Source organism: Lepeophtheirus salmonis, chromosome Z, assembly GCF_016086655.4.
Source record: "Lepeophtheirus salmonis chromosome Z, UVic_Lsal_1.4, whole genome shotgun sequence".
In the NCBI taxonomy this organism is placed as follows: domain Eukaryota; kingdom Metazoa; phylum Arthropoda; class Copepoda; order Siphonostomatoida; family Caligidae; genus Lepeophtheirus; species Lepeophtheirus salmonis.
In genome coordinates, this window is record NC_092584.1 from 6,342,153 (window position 1) to 6,364,791 (window position 22,639).

General features: G+C 31.3%; 1 protein-coding gene across 1 annotated transcript in view; it reads left to right on the forward strand.

The window, feature by feature from the left end:
- Positions 1-6,663: 6,663 nt before the first annotated feature.
- Positions 6,664-22,639, forward strand: part of LOC121130565 (transient receptor potential channel pyrexia-like) — a 110,988-nt gene continuing 95,012 nt past the window's right edge. The window contains 1 exon segment of the mRNA XM_040726311.2: positions 6,664-6,943. The gene's annotated coding sequence lies outside the window, so the exon portion shown is untranslated.

Below are 22,639 nucleotides of genomic sequence, written 5' to 3' on the forward strand. Positions count from 1 at the left end.
TAATTCGGACTTGTACTGTCTACAATTTGACTATCTGAAGAAAGCCATCATTGGCCAATAGGAGAGGAACTGTGTCCCAGCAGGACAACGCCAGAGTACACATATCGATATTGATTTGCAGTGAGCCTGGTTAGGAGGTTCTCATGCATCTAACCGATAGTATGTACCTTGCACTAAGTGATGGGAATGATTTTGTTATTGAAAAATTCGCCTCAAAAGAAGGTTGTGAAAGTCCACTCTCCCAGTTTTTGGCTTTAGGGACGAGGGTTTCGATGAAAGAAGCCTTCAACATGACAACAAGTTATAGAACAAAATAGTGCCTACGTTATTTAAATCGGATAATTATTACTATGCTGAATACCACATTGGAATTAAAGAAAAACTAATGGATTTATTTTTACAATTAGAATATGAAAACATTTACTAGCAAGATTAATATAGCATTTCCTCGATAAAGATTATAGGTGCATCAGATAATTAGGTAATCAAAATTCTTCCAATATATGGAATAAATAAAATTATTAAAGCACTAGATAGAGCTCAAACCTCCACCTAAAATCAAATTGAGTCAAGTATCTCAATTTGTTCCAAAGTTAAAGTCCATTATGTACTTTTTTACATTTTCTGTTACTTGAATCTTGACCTTTGATTTTGAGTTCGCAAAATTTAATAGCATGTTACTGTGATCATATCAAACCTTCGTACCAAGTTTGATTAAAATCAAACATATCTTTTGCGTTATATTCCGTGTGACTAACAAACATTTAAACTAGAATGGACACTCGGTAGAGCGCAAATCCTTCATCTAAAATCAAAATTTATTTTTTCAATAATTCTCATGTATTCTCTAGAGAGCGTGGCAAAATATTCATAACCTCGAATTTCATATTAAACAATTTAATTGTAGGTATTTAAAACTATCATCTTATATTATGCGCAATATTTTACTCTATAACTCTTGAAAGTTATATTTAATTATCTGGATGTTTAAAAAAGTTGTGTTGTTGTATTGAATCACAGATCTTAGATCACAGATATTGATGTTGGTGTATAACATAAACAGTAAGAAAAAGTGGAATTAAATTCTGATTATATATTGGTCATAACTTCCTTCATATTGATACTAGAGACATAATTTAGGTATCAAAAGATATTTTTTTACCATTATATCTTAGATAAAACAGATTTAAAAGGAAAATATTGAATGTGAAATGTTTTGTAGCATACCTACTTTTTAATTTTTCTTTAGATATTTATAGGGATTTCATTAAAAAATACAAGAAAAAGATACAAAAATAATTGAAGTCCTTTATGAATAGGGAATCCTTTGCTATCTAACTTGATAATGGACGACAAAAGTTTTTGATCCATTGCCAATTTTGTTAGTTAGCCCACAGATAAATATTTTATATAGAATTGACGTGTAAGGGTGGCTGGAAGGGCTGTAGCCCCCCCAAAAAAAGGATTATTGCTTTTTACTAGAAAATTTAATAAATGAATTTTTGTTTTGAAAAATTTTATATAACATTTTTTTTGCAAAATATTTTATATTTGAAATATAGTTTTTGAATCTTTTCCCCAAAAATTATTTTTTCTTGTTGTAGCTGTAAATTTTGAAAATTTTTTTCAAACAAAATAATTTTTTTATTAACAACTCTAGATTTTTGAAATTTTTTTTCCACAAAAAATTAATATTATTTTTTTTTTAATTTAATATTTGATATTAAATTTTTAAATATTTTTTCAATAAATGTAATTTTTTGTGAATAGCTGTAGAATCAAAAAAAAAATCGCAAAAAATGAATTTTTGTAAACAACTCTGGCTTTTTTAATTTTTTTTTTTTAATTTTAAAATTTGAAGTTAAAATTATGGAAATAATAATATATATAAGCCTGCACACGCTCCTGAGGTACAGAGACTGGCTAGGCCAATCCATAATTTTAATGTGTTTCTTCTTGAGCCACTCTTTTGTTGCATTGTAAAAATAGGAGGGGTGAGAAATGGCCCGTGACTCTTTTAAGCTTGAACTAGAAGTTTTATCTTCTCACGTCCAAGTTTGACACACTTTGGTCTTGGCATGATTTGCTTATGTATCATACTTTGGTCTTCTTTGTATCGCTTGCACTTAACTTCAAAGAAGAAACCTTAATGAAGATTTTAGGCACTCCATCCAACTTTTATATACATAGATATATGAACTGAAATATTGTGAACTTGGTTTGATATTATAGACATATCGCATAGTTTAATAATGAGCCATTTTATATATATATATAAATATATAATTATAGGGTAGATTTTATCTAGTGGTACATATCTATTTATGTTTTAAGAGTAAGTTTATACAAGAGGTTTTGTGAGGACATTCATTTAACAAAATCATCTTAAAAGAGAGATCAGCACATTTTTTATTCAATATATGAGCCCTGATATGAGTATCACACAACCTCTCCTCGGGGGAGGCCTAGATAGAGTAGTCCAAGGGCTTTGCTTCTGGAGAGAAGGGCGGCCACATGTTCATGTCCCAAAAGTCCGAAAAGTTGTCGCTTGGAAAGGCCTGTGTCTTAGTGGCGCGATGAGACGGAGCTCTGTCTTGAGTGAAAATAAAGTTGTCCCCGAACTTTTCTATGGCCTAGGGCAGCACTTTCTTATAGAGAAGTTCGATGTAAGCATCTGGATTGAGCTGCTTCTTCCTCTCCACAAAACTGGGAGGGCAGACTTCGCCTGTACTGGCAATTTGATTTTTTTTTTCGTAATACGTGTCTACCTGAAGCAGAGACATGATATTGGCTGGATGTTCAGTTGGATATAACGGCTGCTCAGCTTATTAACTGTGGCCTCAACGGGGAAAATGTTTACGTCAGAAAGGAACAAAATCTTGTCTAAATTTTTGGTTCCCTTGAGAAAATTTCGAATCTTCTTTGCTCTTTCCAACCATCTGAGCTTGCACTGTTCAGAGATAAGATCTTTTGTTGCCCTCCTCCATGATTCTTCACCAAATTAGTTCCAGATTGAAGATAATAAAAGGTGTACCTCTTCATAAGATCAACCAGGTATATCGTTATGTATTGCTTCCCAATTGGTTAATTAATGCATATCCCCAATGTGTATTTTGTATATAATTTATGTTGAGGGAGCATCTTTTTTTGACCGAATATTTGTGTCTAGAATTTATATAATATAAAAAAACTTTTCACGGACACCATTTTTTAATAAAGAAATTACTTGATAAATTCGGGGAGCCTTAAACAATGCAGACAGAGGAACTCCAGTTGAGTAAGTTTGTCATTCATGAGTACACGCACTGCATACTTGTCCCCACACAAGACTGAAAGAATAACGATGAGAGATTTGGAAAATGATAAAAAAACACTCTTCAGATTAGAACAACAAAAAGTATGTCACTTGTTTGTGAACATACTTTCTACAAATCTACGGCCCGACAGCACCATTTCAATTTACTTTAAACTAGGAACTTATGACGTTAATACTCATTACTACTGGCGGAATTTGTGTAAAAGAGTAAGTAAAGGGGAGAAGCGAGACATATGGTATTAAGACTGAAGTAGGACCCTTATTAATATCAACTGCCTGTTATATGATTGGGGGGGATGAATTACTGCTATAAAGAGGAGAACCTTTTACATTAAAAAAAGCATTCATAAGAGGGAAAATGTTGTAATTACATTTGAATTCATATTATTTTATTATGCATTTTTAAATCAACTTACACCATAGAAAGGAGATAATTCTTCTTTTAGAGGGAGATGTTAACACCCCCACGACCTATTGAATAATGAACAAAAAAGAAGAAAGAGCACACGCAACTACTGTTTTTCCTTTTCTAATCGCTACTATTTTCTTTATACAAATCCAGTCTTTACTTATTACATTTAAGCTTGACTTAAGATTAAGTCGACTTGGTGCAACCTCACCAAATTACAAGGGCATTCTGAGGGGATGGACTGGAGGGGCTGTAGCCCCCCCCCCCAAATTAAAGAAATTATTGTTTTTTTCCAAAAAGTTTTAATTAAAAAAACAAAAAAACGCAAAAACCAATCCCCTCACTAAATATAATCCTGTAGACGCCTCTGAATTATAACCCTGTAACATTTTGAGCTTGAAATAGTAGAGTAAAATCACATAGTCTTCGAATGAGCCTATTCAAAACAATACTCCCATGTCGATCTCCAATATTTCTCCAAGAGTAACAAGGACTTATAACTCCTCAACAAATCATACATGTTATTTTCCATCATTTATGTGCACAAAGCCTATAAAATAATCTTGCACGCGTTAATATCAACTCTACGTATCACACTTCATGATAAACAAAAATAAACTTACTAATTAAAACGAAAATCATGAAGGAGATGACAAATGCGACACACAAACACATAAAGTATTACCTGTAGTAATTAATTAACAACAGGTAAGCCTCTTTGTAGTACCAAACACATTTAAATGCATTTTATTTACAATTTAAGTCGATTTTTTACAAGCACCATTTGTCATTTAGAAATTCGGATATTGTATTAAATTATAAAAATGTTAAACCAAATATTTCAAAAATAACATGTCCGGAGCAAAACGAGGACGATTCCTCAACCTATTACCCGATAGTTACAAAATTCGCCTGAATAAATTAGCTTAAATTAACTTTTAAAAATTACTTTTTTTAAATTCAAATTTACTTACAAACATTTACTTAATGTTAACACTCAACCTCTTATATTAAAATTGAAATAACCGAGTCAAATGCTTTCTTTATTGTTCAAGATATGGTTAAATATGACCCGGATTTACCTGAATGACCTGTATTAAAAATAGTGAATATTAGGTGTCTTGTAAAATGACGAAAAAATGGTTGCGGTAATATCATTGAGTGGTAAAACCGTGAGGTACATTATCATTGTGCCACAAAATTGTTAGGGCTTATCATATTATTACAAAGCAATTTCATTGTAAAAAATATGACTGTGAATAACTTCATTGGATGACTATATTATTGTGTTTAATTTTAATGCCTTTATATAATATTCAAACGATTGAATCATATAAAAAAATCCACCATTATGGACCCTTCTAATATATCCTGCCCCTGAGGTTATACAAGTCAAATTATTGTCCCCAAGGCAGTTAAACTCCAGCGCGGGTGCTTTTCTGAGTATAACTTCTAATACCTCAGGGATTATTAAGGTGAGCCACTGGAATCACATCCGTTTTAAATCTTTAAAAAAAAACCTTTTTATTGATCTTTTGCACTTCAATCGAAGAATTTGAACTATTACAGAGGCTCAGCAATTTGCCTACATAGCTCATAGAGCGGGGTGTATTATAAAATATTAAAAGTGGCCCAGAACACTCATAGGAGCGAGTGCAGTGGAGTTTAATTGCCCAAATATAATATAATTGCAATGAAATTGTAGACAATAATATTGTCTTGCAATGAAACTGTATGCAATAATATTGTCTTGCAATGAAATTGTACACAATAATATTGTGTTGCAATGAAATTCATTTCCATGTACGCTTGACACATATAAATTAATGTTTCACTGAAATATCTGTAATTTTCTAAATAATTGGCCTTTTTTTTTTTCATTATTTCCCTTTTTGTCACCAAACGTTAGTTTTCTACTTTTAGAAATTTTTTTTTTTACATTTTAATAGGATGAAAATCCTAAATACTAACAAATTACAGTATTTTCATTTTTTATAACATTTTATTATTAATTACATATTAGTATAATTTTTACAATATTTGCACAAAAGAACCAGATATTTTTCTACGACATTATTCTCCATATCTTTTATTTATCTTGCAAGTACCAAAAATATAACGGTAAGTTTGTGTTTCCGTTTACAATGTCATTAAATGTTATTTTTCTTTTTTTTTTCGATTTGACAATTTTTTGACCAAAATAAAAAATGCACATCTCATCTAGAAATATTTTTTTTTCATACAGATATGTTGGTAATTTATTTTAAGTTTATATAACATTTTTTTTTTTTTAATTCATGATAACCCATTTTATATAGGCACTATATAAAATGCTTGCCTGCACCTAGGGGCCGGGGTATTAGGTTAATATTATAACCATTTGAATGACATTGCTCAATGGACAACGTGCTGGAGAGAAATTATTCTCTTGAACTTGGTGTGCGTGGGTTCACCCCGCGGTTGTTCCTAAAGAAGGAAATACACTTAAGGTATGTGGACTTCAAAGTAGATTCTTAGGTCATATTGGATAAAGGTAATACTATAATATTGACTTATTCTTAATCAGTGCAACTCCATCTCACCAATTAGATGAACACGAAAAAAGAAAAATTATATTGACCATTGTCAATGTAATATCCCGCGCCCATCTTTATCCAAGCCTTGCTAGTTATAATAGTTAAAAAAAGTCAACCAAAAATTCCCAAGTTTTAAAAGTTTTTTTCAATTTAGAAACAACCCCCTTCCTTAATAAAAAAAACCCCTTAGTATCTGCCCTGTGGAAGGTACATACCTACAATGAAATCAAAGCTACATATCCAAACATAAGTAAATACCTTCATATTATACTTATATACCTATATAGACTGCTTTGACGCACGGGCGAGCGAGATATTACATATGTTATATGTATACTACTTAATAATATAATAATAATTTCAAAGTGTTCAGAGTCGTCAGTTTGCATATGTACGAGAATTGAGATACATCATCAGGTGTAGGCTACGTCAGTCATATTTTCTTTCTCTATTTGTTTCATTACTTGATTTCCATAACTATACACATTTATTATTTATGCTGTATACATAGGTACTTTTTTTCATATTTATCAGTGATTCTTCTAATGTAAACATCATTCATACACAAGCTAAATAGATACATCACCTATAGAATTTATATATAGTGAGAACGGAGAAAAGGACATTGATTCATCAAAGAAGGTAAGTGATTGATACAAAACACTGTTTTTGGAGAGGGAAATATTTAGAACTTGAGGCTATACAAAATATTAAAAACTGGAGAGTCTATTGTATAATTGTAATTTAAATTATAAAATAATAGGTTGGAAAAAAAGTAATTCCGTATTTTTGATGCTTGACAAGAAGTCTTACAATCATTCAATTTAAGCCAAGTATACCCCGTCCTGAGAATCCCAATCATAATCATATAGGGAAAAAACTCGGACAACCAATTGTCAAAGGCCTCTATTGAGGCCAAATCCCCAACCACGTTTGTCTTAGACAGAAATCGGTAGCGGTCACTTGGTGCAAGATTTGTACAGTAGGATGGATGCATAAGAACTACTTATATTAGGTCCCAGGGCTTCTGCTTCGTCGTCAAAGATGTGTAGGGCCTAGCATTGTCTTGATGAAATATGATTCCTCTCCTCTTTAAGTTTATTTTTGTGTCCAACCTTCTGCAAATGCTTCAAAACGGTTTTATGATCGACGTTTAGCTTCTGGGCGATGCTACGACTGTTAAATTGACGGTCTGTATCGATATTTTTTCCATGATTTTATTGATATTTGATGCAACGAGCCTGCCAGTGCAATAAAGTATCATTCACCTCCACTTTCCCCACAACCTATTAACTTAATATAAATTACATTTAGACATTTGAACCTCTCGTTTTTAATATTTTATTAAGAGTTCTCCTTTGCAGAAGGATTATTTATTACGGGGGAATCAAAACTGATTTTTGCAATGTTTGATGCCCCTCTAAGTTTATTAGCAAATTCACAGACATTTGCATTATTGATTCCCGGGTACTTTGTGACAATAACTGCTAGTTTTATTGATTATTTTATTACAATAATCTTGTTATTTTATTTTACTAAATGTAGAGAATACTTCTTTTTTTCTTGATTTTTGTTCGATAATATTTTTATGTTGATGAACCACACATATTCTTAAATTCTAGTTGTTTATTGTTGTTTTTCATGTTTTATTCCGTTCGAGTTCTAATCATATCTCGGACTTTATGGATTTAGCAAAGTCTATTAGGTTTATAAATGAAGTTATTGAAGTCCTTGTTCATTTGAGAGAGGCCCTATTATCAATTCTACTTAACTATATCCAAAGTTCCGTTTTTCTAGTCTTTGAATTTGGTTGAGTATGCCTTGACAATCGATATTGATTTTTGTAAGTACTATTAGAACAGAACACTAAAATCTCATATTTGATGCATCAATAAAAATATAATGCACCTTGTATTTAATATTTTAAGAGATATAAGAAGTGCTAAATAATAATTTGCGGTTTTCCCTGTTTTATCAAAGATATTTATCCTTTTTGTTCAAAAACTTTAACTTTAAATTTTATACGATCTATTAAAATTACACATTTAATCTACATTTATGAAAAGTATTGTGGCAGTTCCTATTTATTCAGTCTTAGAACTAGTCATATCAGTCCTTAGGACATGTCTTTAAGACTTTCAGTACTTCGAACTGTCAATACCAGAACTGATTTAAAATATATATTTATTTAATTGAGTGACATCATCAAGGATTTTAACTTGAAAAGTTTTAGAACTGAACCGTACCAGACTAAGACTAAACTGGACGGTACTACAGTTTTTAGTCCTAAATAACGAATGACACAACACTGTTTACGACTAGTAGAATTTTGAGCATTGAAACTTTATAATGTGCCTCAGACTACTTATTAATCTTTTTCAACAAAAGAGCAATAGCTTACATCATTCATATATCAACAATCCATTTAATACTCAATCATTGTGTTATTCTCATCACAAGTACATATCTAAATTAATTACTTAACATACTTTATCTAATTTTTGGGGTTGCAATTTGTAGAAATTGCTTAAACAGAACGTTCTTTTTCCAAAAGGAAATGCAACATTTTGTATGAATAAAAAAAAGTTATTATTTTGTATCATAACGATAGTTCATATTAAAAGTAAAAATTTTGAAAATTGTATCAAAAATCTGATTTCCCCGATTGTTCATACACTGAATAAAACGAACTTTGGTATTTTAATAGAAGATGATTTGGTTTTGAATCACTTTTCCTTTCGATGGATACTTATTTATACAAATAAATGCAAAATCTAATATAACTTTTAATTGGTGTTATTTATTTGATTAAGTAATTAGTGTGTGATGGTAAAATTCCAATACCGATTCTGATACGATTCTAGTAAAAATTATGCATGCCGATTCTGAATTCTACAACATTTTAAGTAATAGTTAAAAATATAATTTTGCTATCTGGGTCGTTCACAAAATTATAATTGAGAGATAGGGCTTGGTTTTTGGATGATTTTTTTTCCAAAAATAAAATTGATCAGGCCTATTTTTTGAAATGAGCAAATGAACAAAACTTTGTGAACAGGTCCAAGCAAGGATTGATCATATGTCTCTCTATATTAAAAATCATCTTCGTCAGATTCAAACATTTCCCGAATACCAATCCCGATCACATCTAATTGAGCAATACATCGATGCTTGTTCCGCTTTCCAAACGCAATAATGTTAGCAAAGGCTTTATAGCTCTGAATTGTGTGCTTGAGTCTTCATAAGTCTTCCATCCTAAGATTTTCCGCTTTGCACAATTGAAGTAGTTTTAGCTTGAGCTTATCCAGTAATTGTACAGCCTCATCAAGTAATTCATGATCCTCGGTTAATGATTACAAAATGGGGGTGTTTAAGCGTATATTCATTTTGTGGGTTTCACCCATGTCATTATTGATGTTATTAAAAAGACTAGCTGTATATTCGTCATCTGGAGTAGAAAATAAGATAATATTTGATGAAGATGGAAAAAAATGATGGAATATTATAAATACTTACATTTAGCAGACTCGATCTGCAATACAGAGTAACACTCTAAATGATTCATTTCAAGAGCTATTTCACTCGCAGTCCCATGTACACTATTATTGACTGTTCCATTCTTATTGATGGCAGCTCCAACGCGAATTAAATATTTGAGCATTTCTAAATTACCATGATATGCGGCATGGTGAGATAAATTTGAATAACCATCCATGGTGATTTTACAATTGACATCTGGAAAAGCACGAATAATGGCTCGAAAGAGTGATGTATTATCCGAGAGAACGGAATATCTTAAAATATTTCGAAGAGATGAATTCCGATTAAATCCTTAAAAGTAAGATCGGAATTCTTCCGTTGGGAGACTCAACAAACGAGGATTCTTTATAGCCATGTGAAGCACATTCAACAATTAAGATGATGTCACGTTCATGATTCAATGAGGATACTACAATTGATAATGATGTCTAATGGTTTGGATTCAACAGTTTATATACTTTCATTAAACACTCATTTGTTTAATTAGCAAAGTAGTCGTTGTGTTCAAACTTTTTAAAGTTTAACTGAAACATTCTTGTGGACAATATATGTAACATTACATTTTATACTACTCATTTAATGTCAGATTCTGTAGGACTATTTTTCAAATTAGTAGATCTTCTATATATGTATATAATAATATCATATTCATTTAGCGGTACAAAAGAAAATCAAATTTATTATTGTCTATTGTAAAAGACAATGATTGTGGTCGAACTTTTAATAATTTTGTCAAAAATTACAACTTATTTTTTTTTTTCAACTATCGAAATACGTTTACGATTGGGAATTTTAGAGTTTTAAACAAAATTACATAAATTAAAATTTTTATTTTTCTATGGATATTACATATATACAATATAGATTCAATTTAAATCCTTGATTTATTTAAATCATTATGGTATTCGACATCAAATTCCTCAACAACTCCGAATTTATAGAAATTTAGTAAACATTTATCTTTTAACAGAAATTCCACATTGATTTTTTTCCTGATATCAGATGATTAGTTCTCGAGATATGGAGCTCTTTATTTTTACAGTTTTAAAACTGTAGTCTACCTTAAATTTCAATTGGTCATATTTTTTAACATACAACTTAACTTCAAAAATACATGGTTTGTTTTATCTCATTATGGGACCACATTATGAAGCTCAGCCTTAAATTTGATCTCACAGATCAAATTGATTGTAACACTACAATGAAATTAAATATTCCATGCAAAAAACCTATAATTTTATTAAATATACAATGTATACGGAAATTAGAATAATCCAGAAAAATGTGAATAGCAAACTTGTTTTTGAAATGACGACATTACAACTTCGTAATAAGTAAGTTGTAATTAAATTTTCCGTAAATATAAAAATTTCTATCAAAATGGCAATTTCTAGCCTTCATAGCTGCCCTCAGAAGCGACAAAAGACCTAGCCGGACAACTTCATGATCGTTTTGGTACCATTTAACCAGTCAAGCATTCATACTCTTTAAATTGTTATAAGCCTTCGCAAATACCTTTGCCTCAAGGATAGACCATAAAGAGTCTTAGGACCGTCGGTCCTAAGATTATTTATTGTATTGGATTTTTTCTACATATTTTAGTAAGGCGGTTCCTTAGGGCTCTCGGTCCTTGGAATTTTCCTAAAATTATTGATGGTTTATTAAGATAAATAAGATATATGAAATATGTATTAAGCTTAATGCACATATCTTGCAATAAAATATTATTTTATCATTATAGTACAATATAATACGAAAATATAAAATTCTTACTTATTATATAAATTATTTTATTTTATAATGGAATCATTCAAAAGAGAAAAAACACTCTCATGGGCGTCCCGAGGGATAGATTTTACCTTCTGTAAGTACCCACAAATCGGTCTGGACCGCGGTCCTAAGTATGGTCCGACACAACACTACATAAAGGTATATGCATATATATGTTGATTTAAAATTGAAGCTCATAGACTATATAAGCAATTAGTGTGTGAAAGATAAGAAAAAAGTAGGTAGAATTAGAGCAAGTGAAAGAATCATTAACTTTTGTTAAAAAATTAATTATTTCTCTAATTGGAATTTTTAATTCTTGGCCTTAAAAATATACATCATCATAAACATATTCAGTGATTCATTTCTTTCAATGCATATGCCAAAAATGTTAGGATTGCTAACTACTATTTTAATTTCCTCCTTGAAGTGTTGAAAGCTTCAAAGAACATACCCTTACTCACCATCTCCTATAAAAATAATAATAACGATTAAACTTTTCAGCCTCTAACGTTGAGAGCCAATACTAAGTTTTGAAGTGACTCCGTTTTATGGGGCGTTAATGAACTTTTTGCTTTTAGTAACTTAGTTTTTTATATATTACCTAAAGTTATATATAATTTTAATGCAGAGTCTATACCAGGGACGTCTGCAGGCTGGAGAAAATGTAGTAGCCCCCTCCCCTCAAAAAAAAATTAAGGAATTTTTCTGTTTTACTAGAAAATATAATATTTGGAAAAAATTTAATAAAAGAAATTACATTTGATTTTACAGATAAAATTGAACTTTTCAATTTTTTTTCCAAACAAATCTAATTCTTTGAGAACTATTGTGGATTTTTGAAAAAAAATTTCCACAAAAATTATTATTTAAAATTTTTTTTCAAAAAATTTTATATTTGAATTATTTTCAAAAAAACTTTATTTTTTTGTGAACAGCAGTGATTTTTTAAATTCAATTTTTTGAGAATCACTGTAGATTTTTTAACTTTACTTTCAACAAATTTAATATTGTTAAATTTTTTTTCAAAAATTTTAAAATCTGAAATTTATTTTGTGCAATTTTTTTCGAAAAAAGTTAAAAAGATGTGGATTTTTAAATTTTTTTTTCAAAAAATTTAATTTTTGGAAAATGAGTATGATAAAAAAAGATATTGAAAATCAACGTGGTCACAATGACAATTTGAAGAATGTTTGTGAGGAGATCAGTACAGCTGTAATAACGTTTTATTACTGCGAACAGCTGTTAGTTGAAATAAATAAACACAATTCCGTATCCCTTAAATATATACAATAATTATATCGATTACACCGAGTCTAACAAGGACTTACACTTATAACTCCGCATCAAAAACCTCAGTGTTACTCATCCTCTTCCACACAATGGTGATTACTTTACACTTATATGTTCTTTTTTCCAGAATAATAATACAAACTTTAAAAAATAAAAACATTGTTCAGTTTGCAAATACAAAAAGTCTCCACAAACTATCTACAGTCATTTTCTATCAACAAAATATTATTAATAATCCTTTGGGTGCGTCACAAATGAATGTAGTCAAAATTGATGATAATAAATCTTAATAATTAATTGAGCAATTTAGATATTGTATCTGAAAGGCGTCATATGAGGAGCAATATAACTTTCTACAATCAAATACTGATTCTTACCTATAGCTAAAATTGTTGAGTATCTTTACTCATTCTATATTGTATATAATGAGTGGTGGTCCATTAAAATCTGAACATTTGAATTTGAAACTTCAATTAAATATAATTTATGAGTTAATAATAGAATTTCATCAAAATTAATACTATGAATAGATGTGTGTCTGAGCTCTCTTAAGCATTAATGTAGCTGCCCTTTGCGGCAATGATGGCTTCCAGGTGGGGTCCAGTCCTCAATCAGAACGTCCCAGTGCTGTCTGATAGTGTTATGATGACCTTCCCCTCGACATGTACCCAAAATGTGTAGTCCAGGAGGTTGATATCAGGGCTGTAGAGGACCAAAAGTGCCCAAAAAAAAAGAGTTGAAAAGAACACCAAAGGGTCTTGCGACACAGGAGAGAGTTTTTTCATTGCTGGCGTCAAAAGTGGCCTCTCCAACACCACAACGCTCACCCACACACTTTTTTTTATACCTTTCTGGACAGCTTGGTGTGAAATCCCGAGATCTCTTGCATGTGCCTCATGGACTTTGAGGGGATTGGCTTGGGATGTTTTCCTTCACTCCTCCGTGTCCAGTTTGGCCTTTTTGACAGAGTCCTTCTATCCCTTCTACGGTTTGAACTTTCTGATGGGGTAGACAATGCTCCTGGAGACGCCAAACTACTGGTTGTGTACGTATAGAAATTCGTCGATAACGTTGAATAGTCATTTTCTCGACTTGTACGTAACGTAAGGACCTCAGGGTTCTTTTGTTTTGTACGTAATTGTATATGCTTTAATATAATGAAATATGAATTAATTTTAATTAAATTTCAAGTACAGAGTTTTATGGAGAAAAAAAATTCAAAAATCTATAATTACTCCAATCAAAATTAAATTTTTTGGGATAAAAAATTTCAAAAATCTACAGATATTCCCAAAAAATGTAATTTGTTGGAATAAATTTAAAAAATTAAACTTTTTTGAAAAAAATTATTTACAAAAAAAAAAAAAAAATTCAACTTATTTTTCAGAAATCTATAGCTGTTCACAAAAAAAAAAAAAAAAAAATTGAAAATATTTCAAAGATAAAATTTTTTGAAAAAAGTTTCAAGCATGAAATTTTTGAAAGAAAAATTTCAATTACAAAAAGTCTCCACAAACTATGTACAGTCATTTGGAAATTTTTGAAAGAAAAATTTCAAAAATCAATCAATATTCTAAGAAATTAAAGTTTTTGGTAAAAAATTTGAAAAATTACATTCACTTTCTTGAAAAAGAAAAAAATACTTTAGGGGGGCTACTGCGCCTCCAGCCCATCGCTCTTAACGCCCTAGTATTATGTATAGGATTGTTCCAGTTCAGTCCTCCATATCGTTTCTAAAACTTATTATGTTCCGTCCTTGACGACATTCCTCAAATTTTTAGTAGTAGGTATACGATCTTAAATTCCATAACCATGTACAAGTTGTGTGACCCTATTTTGAATTCCCAAAGCAAGATCTTATTAGTGAGCACAATAAATATTGGATTTTATAACTTGTACAAAATATAATTGTTATAATATGAACCTCGAGTGATTTTAGACTCCACAAAAAAATTAAAATCAATTTACTATGACTATTTATCAAAGAAGATTGGGATAGTATTTAATACATTTAGGATATAAAGAATCCATCACTCTAATTTACCCTTTGATTTGACTTGGACTAACGTTTGAAACTGCATTCTTTTATCAATGCAGTGGGATTTGAAATACATACTATTAAAAAGTTATTATGAACATAAGAAGCGAAAAGAATTTGGGTTCTATTTACAGAGTGATGAAAGATAATTGCAATGTATTTCTATTGCAAAAAAAAAAGTTTTTTTTTTTTTTTGTAAAGATATACACATATATGTATATGACCATTGTGTGGTTCCATAAATAAATATATTAATGGATGTAAAAACCGGTATATGTTACATACATACCAGTATATAATGTACAGAGTGCGGGAGGTAATCTCTCAGAAGCTTATTAATTTTAGAGTACATTAAATAAAAAAATGTTAATCCATGTATTATCACTCAATGTGACTACCTTTGGCATCAATTACAATATTGTAACAAGGTCTTCTATATGCATTTTTTTGTCCATCTGGTTCCATTGATTTATGACGCTGCCCTTCAACTCTTAATCATTACAGTAAGAGGTCTTAGAACCCTGAGTGTCCAGAACAAAGAATCCAGAGAATTTTGGTTGTTTTTGATAGATCCACCAATATGTCCGGATCATCGACAAGGCTCAAGTTCATTACTACAACGCACCCTCTACTCAAATATATTATCAACGTGTTCCATTATTGATAGTGAATTTCGTCGATAGGAATTATTGATCGTTGCTTCTGCAGCTATTCTCGTCAAAGACCAAGAAAAAGTCGCATCTTAATGAATAAATCACATCTTCTAAAGTATTTCCCCTCATATCTCAATAGAATCTCTTCATTGACAGAAGAACTTAGCTAAGACTTGGACTTGTGTCCAGACTAAAACCCAGCTAAATGAGTGCTGAACTACACTCTACACATTTCAATAACCTTCACAGAGCAGCAAGTCTTGAGAATTTTGTGGAAAAAGGCGGGAGGAACCTCCAATTTTTCGTAGAAGAACTGGCTTCCCACACAAGTCACATTAAAAATTCATACAAAAAATCTATCTCTACTTCCCAATATTATTTCAGATCCAGAGACTCTATGAAACTATGTAAAAGTGTAAAAGTTTTAATTTGAAATCGATTGCCCTCAAATTACCCACTGCGCACTCTAGTACAGAAGATTTAGAACAGCTTAGAAAGATGCAAAGTTATCAAAGCAAAACTTTTGGATCTTGGGAAATGTATACGATTTGAGTCTATACCTTTAGGATGTCCAGCTCAGAACTTTTTAGTAGACATCTGGAAGAACTTTTTTTTTTTTTTTACGCTTGAAGATATTATTTTCAGAAACTTGACCTGAGCAGTTGGATGTTTTGTTCTGGAAGTTTCCTTAAACTTTTCAGATGATATAGCAATTAGACTGTCGTTTAGTCTATAGTCTGGAAGGTACGCAAGTAGTGGGCTGGAGGGGCTTTGGCCCCCTCGAATATTTTTTTTGGCCGTCAAAACCATATAAAATTATTGTTTTTTACAAAAAATGTATAATTTTTCTAGGATATTTTATGAAAAAAGGTCAGTCCGTGGGTGGAATTTATCTTCTATTAAAAAGGAAGCCCAATATAAAATCAAATCCTGCTAACACTCCCCAGAGTAAAGATCTACTTACCCGAGAAACTTTGAGCGCCAACAAGGCCAGGTACCAATGGCATTTTTTCTTACTGTGGATTCATTTATCGTCCCATTGCAAAAAAAAAAAAAAAAAAATTCGGGAGAAAAAGAAGAGCTAATTTGTTAGCTGATTATATTTTGTTCTTCTTTCACTCCTCAAATATTGTTAGAATCAATAAAATAGATAAAATTCCCTCTCGCACTCTGTATTAGAATAAGTATGCCCAATTCTTTTTGTTTTTCTTTTTTTGTTCTACGTATCTTTCAAAGGGGGAGGTTCTATAGGTAGAAAAAAAGGTTAAAAATCTTTATTTTCTTATTTTGTTTTGTTTTTATGAGCGTAGAATGGTTTCAAAATAAGAGTTGAGAAAGAGGAGAAGCCTGAGAGTAAGAAATACATAATCATCTCTCATCTTCCTTTAAGATTTTTAATTACAAAGATAAATTATCATTATATTATGTTTTGTTTTTAATTCTTGAAATATCTACGAGGTCGGCTATAAATTTGTTGGAAGCAAATCGATGGGAGATTGTACATAGAAAAAACTCCCATTGATTCCATCCCAATAAAGGAGCTACTCAGAACCATCTACAACAGTGTGTCCCAGCAAATCTTTCATGAAACTTTACTTAATATTTATTTTATCTGTGTAATATCACGGATAGAGTAATGAAAACAAGTAATCCTTTCTCAACAAATTTCTTCAACAGACCAAGTACAAATGAGATGGAGGGAAATATAAATCTTTTGTCTGCGTTTATTGAGCCAGGAATGAGTTATGACGATACTTTCCCGCATCGTCCTCAACTCCAAAATTATTATTACCAAGATTTAAAAGTTGATGGACAACAACAAGAGTCCTGAGATGAAGCCTCAACCGCAAGGGCAAAAAAGCACAAAAGCTTTTGACAAGACAACTTGGTAAATTTCTGCCCCCGTGGCCTCCATCCACACCACACTGCAACCTTCTTGACTATGGGATCTAAGGAGCCATCGGGAAGAAAGCCTGTTCCTCCTCCCATGTGATGGCCCTAAAGGATCCTGTGGAAAAGGAGTGGGATGTCCCGTCGGAGAAATACGTGAATGAGACCGGCAAAGCCTTCAGACGTAGGATCGAAGCTATAGGGGAGGCTAATGGTGGGCAATTTGAGATGTAATTGCTTATATGAAGTAGAATAAATATGTAAAGTATCATTCTTATAATACTAGATATTTTGAGAAATATTATAAATTAAATCTCGGGAAAATTTGTATATGAAACGCAGGGACACACTTTAAGAATGTTAAAGTATCAAAAATGTTGCTCTTACTAGAAGGTATTACTCCATTACAGCGTGTAAATCACCAAAAATTACAATACATGGTGAGGCATTGTTGTATACGACTTAGTACGTCACAGACTGTGGCCGGTATTTAACTCTCTAGTAAATGTATTCCCTGATTTTCTATTTCTACTAATTTTATTCCTAGTATATTCATTCCATGCAAAATTAATTTTAATTAATCCCCATTTTGAAGAGGGAAATGATGGCATTAACATAGGGCTACCAAGGTACCAAAAAATAATAATATTCACGGATTCCATTCCTACTCACCATTATATACTTATAATGACGCCATTTCTATTCCACAAACACTATAACACCGGATCTCCCATAAACCCTAACCGTTTCCTGTCCATCAGTAGTCATCTCTAGAGCCAACTTCCCAGACCTCCCTGTACAGCGTTACATAAAAACTACAAACTAGTTTAAACACATAAACTGTCTAAATATGTCTCGTCAAAAGACGTATAGGGAGTCGAGTCATTTTTTTGATTACTTAAACTAAAATTAATTTATTGAGACTTGACTTGAATTGGACATATTTAAGCTCATATTTGACTTTACTTGAGACTTACTACAAATACCTTCTAATAAACGAACTTGACTTGCCCAAGAAAAGTACACCTGTGCCTTGAGGCTTACTAGCGTCTTGCACATGGGGACTTGGGCCCATGTTTGGTACATAGTGTTGTTTTTTAATTTGAAGAATTTTTCCTTTGGACCAATCTAGACCGAATTTTTAAATGAGACCGGTCCCAACCCGGTCTAGGATTTCGAGACCGAATCCCAACACTAGTATAAACCATTCATTTACAAAATTGTAGAAAAATATTATGACGATGATGATAGTATGGAAGTACCTAAGAAATGAATAGCAGATGGTGTGAATAACTGATATGGCTAACTACCAGATGATTATGGGCCATCTTCTTTTTTTATGAAAGGTTGCATGATACAATAAAAGTAACGACGTGCCCTTTTTGTTCACATCTAAAATTTAAGTGAATCTTTTTCCCAACTTTCTCTATGTAATTGCCAATGGAAGGGTTGTAAATAAACTTTACCTAAAAAGCAATCTCTGATTCCGTGTTTAATTGCAAACAAGAACTTCCTGTAAATCTATTTTGCTCGTAATATGAGATTTTCCTTACGACTCATATACATAAATGGGATTTTACATAATATCATCTACGTTTTAGGGGAATACATAAAATCTTTAAGCCCCATTTTTGGAGAGGACTCTCCTTATATTTCCATTAAGGCCGAATGATTTTAAAAATATATTTAATGAAGGGCTAATTAAAGATGAGGCGGCGGGGGGAGGTAAATCTCTTCACTTTGTATATAAAATATCCTTTAAAAATATGGTAAAGAATAATGTTCTAGACGGATTTGGACCGATACAAAAAATATATATTCCAAATAAGCTAATACTAACACATAGACAATAAATTATGAATTAAACTTGTTAAAACTTAACATATTTAACGGGATATGAGAAGTCAGCATTAAAAATATTTTTAAATGTAATCATTGATATTCAGTAATGGCGATCGATGATAAAAATATGGTCTTAATTGACGAATGAAAAGATTGTATTAGTTATTCAAACTTTGGAATCCTTCATCCTATATTTTATTCTTGGATGTTGAAAATCTTAGGTAAGAAGTAAACGCTGTCCGTTTTCTGTAAAGTGTGCTAAAATTTCGAGCTCCCTTTCCTTGACTTTTTACCTCCATCAATCAAGTTCAACGGAATTACATTAGGGATTTTACATTCTCTTTATCTGTTAGTCATACAGATTACAGCAAAAGTTACAAATCGTTTTTGATCAAACTTGGTACGAAAATTATATATGCTCACAGTAAGAGACGATTAATTTTTGAGAGGTCCAGATTACACAAAACGTTGCTCAAAAATACATAATAGACCCTGACTTTAGGAAAAATTGAGTCAGTCTTATTTTAGGCACTCTACATGGGGCCCATTCTAGTTCTATATGTATTAGAATCGGAATTTGATGGCATGCAGCAGAGTAAAATATTTTTTCAATTTTGCTGAAAATCCTTTCTACTTTGAAAGTTTATAGAGAATTGGAACTATTTCTTATGCCCCAGTCAAGTTATGACTTTCGAGCTATCTCCTATTTTTAAACTACAGAGTTGTGGTTCGGTCGTTACTTTTAGAACAGCGACTTATACCGAATTTTCAATACTGTTTTTGCAGAAGGATTGAGTTTTGTTTCTTTTCCTTCCGTGCACGACATGGAATTATTATTCAGTAATTATTGGGAATTATTTGAAAGACTTAGTTCTAATTCAACTAATCAGCATTGTAGAATCTTGATTAGTAAAAAAGAAGCAGAAAAATCCACAGCTATCTTTGTGTGTTAGTAACTCCGTGATGCACGGATTTTCTACCCTCATGTCCTTACTTATATTGTATCACACAACCTTTCCTCCAAAAAGAAACCAAAAATATGGCTAGAAATCATATGGTAGTTGGCCAAATAAGTCAATTATAAAAACTGTTATCCATCACTTATGTACTACCAGACTATCAATGTCGTTTTATTTCTTCATAATTTTGAAAATGAATTACATGGATGTATATTCCTAATATTAAAGTCCTATATGGTATTTTATTTGGAATTGCATTATAATATTGCTTAGTAATACATAATACATAGACTTACTGTGATTCCAAATTACTTGCGTCTGCTTAGAACTAACTCTTCTTACTCTCTTGATATGATTCTCAATTACTCCACTATCACCTGTGACTGTCACTTCCACTTCATGATCCCCAAAATAAGTATCCATTACCTCAATTGGTATTTTATTGGTTTTTAATTCACTATTCCTCGCTGGGCAAGGCATCTCCTTTCTATGAGGATAATCAAATCCACATTTCCCACAAAGTTTTACTCCCACCTCTCTCCAACGATCTTCTTCGACTGATACTCCTTCTTCGAAGCCCCTTCCTCTCAACGGATGGCATATTTGCATTCACTCCACCCAAGACTAAGTTGTTCAAACTCTTCAGATTTTTAGTGTAAGGGTGTCTTTCAAATTTAATTGAGGAGTTCTCTCTGAAAGCTTCTGCCGTATTTCATATTCCTTTTTTCCACATACTACTAACGCTGGTATCCAATCCTCTGTATTTCTGTATGATAGCCAAAATTTATTCATATAAATAATAAAATGCCCAATATATACACATATAAACTACGAGGGATCAAATAGTATTCATGCCCTTTTGGAAACGGAGCATACATATAGAATAACTTTTAACTTTGTTTATTTATCAAAAAAAATATATTATGATATTGCCTTGACGTTTCGAGTTAAGCGAGGGAATCCACAGCTGACAATAAGATACAGTGGGTATTTTTTTTTTGTTAGCGAGGTAACATCGTGACCTATCTTGATTTATGAACTCTCAAATCACGGCATTACTTCGTTAACACAAAAATACACTATGTATTTTGTTCTAAGCTGACGATTCCTTCATCTCCCTAAATACGTCATGGCTATTTCATAATTGATTCTTTTCGACAAATATACAAAGTATTTAGTTATTCTATACTTATGCTACGTTTCCAAAGGAACAGGAATACAATTTCTTGTTGATCCCCCGTTGTTTATATAATATATATAGTGGCCATTTTAATATTTTTATAAATAAACTTTGGCTATTTCTTCATAGAAATAATATAATAACTACTCTTGTAATAAAATATTATAATACTGTATCGAATAAAATACTATGTAGATTTAAATAATATGTAATTCATTTTAAAAATGATGAAGAAATAATACAACAGCTATGTATAGTGGATATGATTAAATAATTTACCGAACTACTAGATGATTTAGGGGTTTTTCTCTAGTTTGTTTTTTTTAGAAAAGGTTTTGTGATACTATAAATGTAATGCCATGAAATATGATTTATGTAATATTTTTAACTTAATAATACGTCATGGTTGGTGGATGTTCAAGAGTTTGAAACACAAGTGACTTCATTAAAAATTCATAAATAGACTCTCTCTAGACCGAATTATAAATAAATATACTTATTTTCTAAAGGATCAAATTAGACCGGTCTCTCAGACCGGTCTAAGATTTTCAAACTGAAGCCCAACACTATAATGTAAAGAACAAGGGAGTAATGGAATGTGAACAGGAATGACTTTTGTATACCTAACAATGTATATGGGTCCCTGCTTCAATCATAATGATGAAGAGTAGTTAACCATGTCTCTCTGTAATTCAATGAATAATGATTAATATTTACATATATAAGGTATGTGGGTAAATACACAGAGCAGAAGATCTCCTCATGACCTTCATTCTTTAATCCCTCTAAGGTCATTCTTGAAACCTGATATTATTATTTTTTTTTTTTATGTACTTTTATTTAAAACTAGCTTAACTCTTTGCCTTCGTGTATTTTTTATAGATTGATTTATTGAAACGTGCAGAACATTTATGCCCTAATCTTTAGTACGGTGTTTACCAAAATAGTAGACAAATACCCTTTGTGTGCAGTCATTTCCCTCTTTCCAATTAATACGTTCAGGATTTATTATTTCTGAAAAATAAACCAAATAGTAAGTTAGGGATTATTAATTTACATACTCGTATACTCCATTTCCATAATGACAGGAATACAATTTATTTATGATCTCTTGTCGTATATAATAGAATAAGAAAAAAATTCTGAGCGTTTTTTCACTTTATTTTGACAATA